Below are 6000 nucleotides of genomic sequence, written 5' to 3'. Positions count from 1 at the left end.
CACGTGTTACATGGTTCCATGGGGAATTCATTACCAAAAGATGGGGATTTTCTAGTCTTACTGTGCTTTTAAATGTTTGCTGTAAGAAACAACCCAACCCAGGCTTCCACCTTCGCTTGCCTGCCTGTTCCCAGCCCAGGCACGGCAGTGGCAGAGCTGGGAGGTGATGAGCACCATGACTGATGGGCTGGTGGGCAGGATTATACCCCCACACTTTTGGGGTCAACATCAGCAACATTGCCCTGAGCAGCTGCTCTTTGAGCTGAAGCTGTGCAGCTGGACCTGGAGGTTGCCCTGAGCTGGGTGTTCAAAGTCAAAAGCATTACCTGAAGTGGTCAAACATCTCTGCAAATGATGTGGTCCCTCAGAAGGACTCCAAACTGGCTGGAAAAAGCTTGGTGATCTCCATGAGCTAAATGTGCTGGTCTCTAATCTTTTAAATAAGGTCTGCAAAGACCCAATCTGCCTCAGCTGGGCTGAGGCCCCTCTGCGCTGGGTGATTTGCAGAACTGTCCCAGTGCAGCACTGACATGCAGAGCAACATCAAAGGCCTGGCTGGTTCCCAACTCCCCTGTTGATACATGCAGATTCCCTGAGTAATTATCACAGGCAGCTTTCCACATTGCAGCTTCCAAAGCAGCAAAACACAAGGGGATCTGACAGACTCCCCCTCCAAAACAGGAAAACACACAGGGTTCTGACAGACTCCCCCTCCTGGTTTTTTTAGAAAAAAAAAAAAAAAACCAACAAATCAAACAAACAAAAAACAGACTTAATTAAGGACTTCAAGAGCAGGAAATGTGCACACGTGTGCTTGCCAGAGCACAAATATTTTCTTTTGGAGCTGCTTTCTCCAAGGGTTCAGTAAGGTGATCGAGGCTGGGTTACAGAGCAAGGGTAGCAAACAGTTCCCAGCCCCTCCGGAAGGCAGCAGCCACAGGGCACTGCTGTTCTGCATCCTTCCCCATGCTCCAGCCTTTGGCTTTAGGCTCCCACAGTATATACTGAAGCTATTCAACCATTTGGCTAAAAGCAGATGGGGAAGGAGAGAAAACAAAGTCAAAACGAGAGGGAGAAAGGCAGCTTTTGTGCAGCCTCTGTTTGCAAAAGACAGCCCAAGCCCCTTTTGGACTAAGGTTTAATTTATTGGGCTCTGGAGAGCCGAGGCTCACAGCCCCACAGCTGCTGCAGGCAGTGGCACATTGGGGCAGAGGCAGAGAATGGGTGGGAGCCAGCTCTGATAAGTGAGCAGCTCCCTCGGAGGGGCAGTGAGATGCACAGGACACGATGTGAGGACCCTGGCTGCTCTGGGGGGAGCAGATCTGCCCCCTGACTCTTCTGCTACAAGGGCCTTTCCCCGGTTCCCTAAAGGGATGAGGGAAACTGGTCTGCATAGACGGGAGCCTTCAGCCTGGCCCTTCCTGCTATTGTCCCTCTGCTCATCATGTCTGTTCCTGAGCACCTCCCAAAGCACTGCTGGGTGCTGCATTACTGCCTTCACGTTTCCTCTTCACCACTTCACACTAGTGGGTTGCTGTCACTGAGGCAAGACATAGCCAGAAGAGAGATCTTGCGGCATTTCAGACTTTTCCACAATTCCCAGCTGGCATGAAATTCCCAGGGCAGGGCCATCTCTCTCAGCCCATCTGCAATCTGCTCACCTATTTTCAACAGATGGGTGAGAAAATGTTCAAACAAACACAACTCATCCCCTTGTAAATGAAAGGAGATGCCTGAATGGAGCAGGAATCCACTGTGTGCAAGTACCCTCCTGCTCCATCTCTGATGGAGCAATTTCCCCCCCTCCGAAGCTCCTGCTGGGCTGTGGGCAGAGCTTGGCCTGCAGAAACCAATGTCAGCAGGGTGCACAATGCCTGGCAATGACAACAGGGGCCTCGAGCTTAATCTGTTGTGCACAGCCTAAAAAAACCCCATCCCACACAGCTATTGTCAGGGTGATCCCATCGATTGCATCATCAGTCTGCTTGGGACACGGGGCTGTCTCCAGGGCTCAGGGCAGGGGTGCTTGGGGACCAGCCCTGGGGTCCCTGGGAAAGTGTAGGGAGCAGCCCTGGGGTCCCTGGGACTGTCCAGCATCTGTAGACAAGCCAGGCTTGTGCTGTGCTGCTCTACAAATAGAGCCTAACGTCCTTTGGCTTTTCCCTTGCTTTTGTCAGCTGGTGGGAGCTGGTTGTTATTATTATTATTATTATTATTATTATTATATTATTTTATTTTATTTTATTATCCCCACAAAGGCATGGGACAAAGGGTCTCCCTTTGGTGGAGAAAACTCTGACACCAGCATCTACACCTCTATTTCCCTGTGGTTTTGCCTTCCCCTGCATCTGTGCAATGCTCCATGCTTGTGGCCTCCCAGGAGCAGCCAGCAAAGCAGGCAGCTCGGTGGGAATGATCCAATTTCCAGGGCAACTGGGACGGGACTGAGTCCAGAGTGTCCTCGACTCACAGAGCCGCTCTTATTTCTCCACAGTTTCCTCTCCGTTTGCTTTCTTAGTTCAGCCTGTCCTTTGCCAGGGAAGAGGCCAAAAAAGCAGAGATGTGGCACATCCAGAGTCTTTCCAGCTGGCTTTACAACTGCTGGGGGATTTTTAGTTTTCCAGTTTCAGGAGCAGCCCTCCAAGCTTGCCTTGCCCTGAGGTCAAAGTGTGTCAAAGTATGGTCAAAGCAAGAGCATAGGAAGGCAGGAGGCCAGCTCTGACTCTTAACAGCTCTGTGCTGAGCTTCTCACCAAGGGTCCATGTGCAGAAGACACAGATGTGTATCCCCAGGTATGAATCATCATCCTCTGCCACTAGTGCTGGTCACCTGTGCTATGACCAGCTGAAGATACAAGTCCTGGTGTGTCCAGAAGAAGTCCAGAAATCAACTCAGCAAAGTGTCTCCAACCCCCTCCTGCCATACCCTTGTTTTCCTTCCCCCTGGCAGAGAACTGCTCACAATTCCTCCAAACAGGGTCTTAGCATGCCAGTGGAATGGCACAGGCTCAGCTGCACCCCAGGCCTTGCAAGAGGCCAAGAAACCTTCCCTGTGGGCCACCCAGAGATCCAATGAGCAGCAGGAGCTGTGCTTGGGATCAATGCTGAAGAGCCACTTTGAGGCAAAGGGAGCTGGGCACGAAGTGCTCTTTGCCATGGAAAACAATAGACTCAACCCAATGCCAGAGGGGTTTAAAACTCATCCCTAGAGCAGCATAATGCTGAAAACCTCCAGCTGTTATTTCCAGATTTGCAACCCCAACAGAGGAGCGGCCAATTCCTGCCAGAGCAGCAAACTTGTTTGTGTGTCTGCATAAAACTGACAGCCAGGCATTCCTCCCCACGCCCGCATTGTCCCTCTGTCCCCAGCTGTCCCTCTGTGCCCTCTGTCTCAGCTTCACACCATGTGGGGAGCAGGAGGGAAAGTGTCCCTCTCCCAGCAGCAATGGACCCTCCCCATTCGCAGGGCAGACCTGGCTCCTGGGCTGGAGCCCCCTCCCAGACACACCAGGCTGGGGCCACGCTCCAGATGTGGCCATTGGTAGGTTCAAAAAGAGGGGCCAGGAGATGAGATCTTGCTCCTCCCTTTGTTTCTTCCAGAGCCCCCAGAAATTCAGGAAGTGGGATGAACTTTCTGATTCCACTGGAAATGGTTGAACACCAAGAGATCTGGGGAGATGTCAGAGAAAGAGGTGTCACTTCTCATCCAGCCTTTTCACCCACACTTTCCATCCAGAAGCAGCACAGATTCCCTTGGTAGCACTCATTATTTTTAATGCCTTGGAGAAAAACCAGCATGAATGGCCCAGCCTTGAGAGAGATGGCATCAATGTCAGGCCAGGCACACCTCAGGCAGGGAGGACCTCTGTTCTTGAGGGTTGCAGTGGATAATTTTTAAAGGTCCCTTGCAATCCAAACTCTTGTATGTTTCTGGGATTCTCCAGAGTTGCCTGGGGGAGAGGAGCAGGAAAGGAGCCCTTGGGCACAGGCAGGAGCCGAGCTCCATCAGCAGCTGCCCGGATGCCCTCACTGTCCACAGCTTCATCAGCCTCTGTATGCGTTAGTGAAGGAGCAGAGGAACATCCCCACGGCAGGTTTGGTGCCTGCATCCTGCTGGGTGGCCTTCAATAACCCAAAAGCACACTGTAGTCTCCCTCCTGTTTTGCAGGTGAGTACCTCCAGAGGGGCCCAGACAATTCCCTGCACCACCCCACTCATTGAGAAAGCTGCTGTTTCCGTAATTTCCCAGTACCCACCTTTTCCCCCTAAGTGAACAACACAATTTTGAATGTTCATGCCGTTAAAAATCCACTCCATTAATCCTGGTAGTAAATCTTGGGCAATCTTGCTCCCTGGGGTGACGTGGGCAGGCACAGGAGAGAGATTGCAGTGGGTACCTTTGGGCATATCTGAAGTTAAAGAATTGCAGGGTGACATCACCAGTGCCTGTGTCTCATCTCTGAAATTCTCTGGTTAGTCTTTGCAGATGCCTGATACAATTAATGTTCATTAGCAGTCTCACAGCAGCATCACACAGGAGAGAGCCCAGTGTTCTCTCTCTCCCACATTTCAGGAAGGATGTTGTCTCTCTGCTTTTCCCATAAAAAAGAAGCTTAAAGGGGACTTCTCTGAATCTGATAGGTTTTTTTTAAACTGTGATTTTTGTCCCTCCATCTCCTTAAACAGCTGCTGATAACATATGCAGGGCACACAGCTGGGGAAGCACTGCTAATTTTAGCAGCAGCTCCTGAGGGAGGGACCCTGCTCTGGGCCAGGCACAGGATGGAAAGTCACAGCGTTTGCTCAGGGCCCCACATGACCTCGCTATTTTGGGGCTGCCCACGTCCCACCTTGCCCCAAGCCCACAGACACAGTGTGGCACCAGCCCCGAGCCTTCCCACAGCCCAGCTATTCCTGCCCAGCACCGCTCCTGCCCAACCCCGGCCGAACGGGATGGTGGCTTTTGAAGGGAAGTAAACAAGCTTCAGGGCTAAATTGAGATCCCCACAACTCACACACTGAAGCAGTGATGGACGAGGTATTTTCACATATGTCCACTGTATTTTCATCCAGCTAAGGGGGTTGTGTCCTCCTGGGTTTCCTTTACTCCCTGATCAGTGAAATTCCATCAAGTTCCATACAGATGATGCAAATGATTCTTCCACTGACTGGTCCTTGCAAGGGTCTATACATGGCCTTAAAGATCTGAATTGCTCAAGGTGAGAAAATTTTAAGGAACTTGAACTCCCCAGAGTAAAATCCACACTGGACAGGGGAGCTTAGAGAAGTTGAAAAGTGCAAATGAGATGATTTGAAAGGAGCCAGCAAGCAGAGATGGTGTGGAGGTCAGTGCTTGCACTTGGCATTAGCCTGGAGCGGCCGTGGTTGTAAATCACAGTCAGATGCTAAAATCCCAGAGTGGCTTCCAGCACTGCCTCTACCAGCCCTGCCTGCCCTACAGCCCTTCACACAGCTCCTGCACAACAGGGGTGGCTCAGGCTCACAAGATATCCTGCCCCAAAGTGCTGTCAAAAAATATTTCCTACTGCATCCCCTAATATCTTTGCCAGCTTTAGCTTAGCTTTGCTTGTTGCCGGTGACTGGCTGTGGTGGTGTAACCCCAGTGGGCAACCAACACTTGCTTTTCCCTCTGTACCCAATCCTCCCAAATGCATGTGTCCAAAACCAATCCCCTTTTGCTTCCTCTAAGGGACACCCTGTTTATGGAGTCTCCTGCATCCAGCAGCCTGGCTCACTTGTCTAGTACATCTCAAGCCAGGGCTTGTTCTGAAGTGAGCTCAGCTGGAGCAGAAAGTGTCAGAGCAATGGACAGAAAAATGCAGATTCTCAGGGTGGATCAGTGCAGGCTCAGCCAGGGGTGGCCCAAGAACCTCAGGCACCTGAAGCACCGTGTCCTGCCTGGATGGGGCCACAGCTCCAGCACAGCTCAGTTCCCACCCAGGGATGCTGTAGTTCATCCAGCAGCAGTGCTGGGGGGATG

Source organism: Vidua chalybeata, chromosome 15 (assembly GCF_026979565.1).
Source record: "Vidua chalybeata isolate OUT-0048 chromosome 15, bVidCha1 merged haplotype, whole genome shotgun sequence".
In the NCBI taxonomy this organism is placed as follows: domain Eukaryota; kingdom Metazoa; phylum Chordata; class Aves; order Passeriformes; family Viduidae; genus Vidua; species Vidua chalybeata.
The sequence above is the reverse complement of the archived record's forward strand: the minus strand, read 5'-3'. Positions refer to the sequence as shown.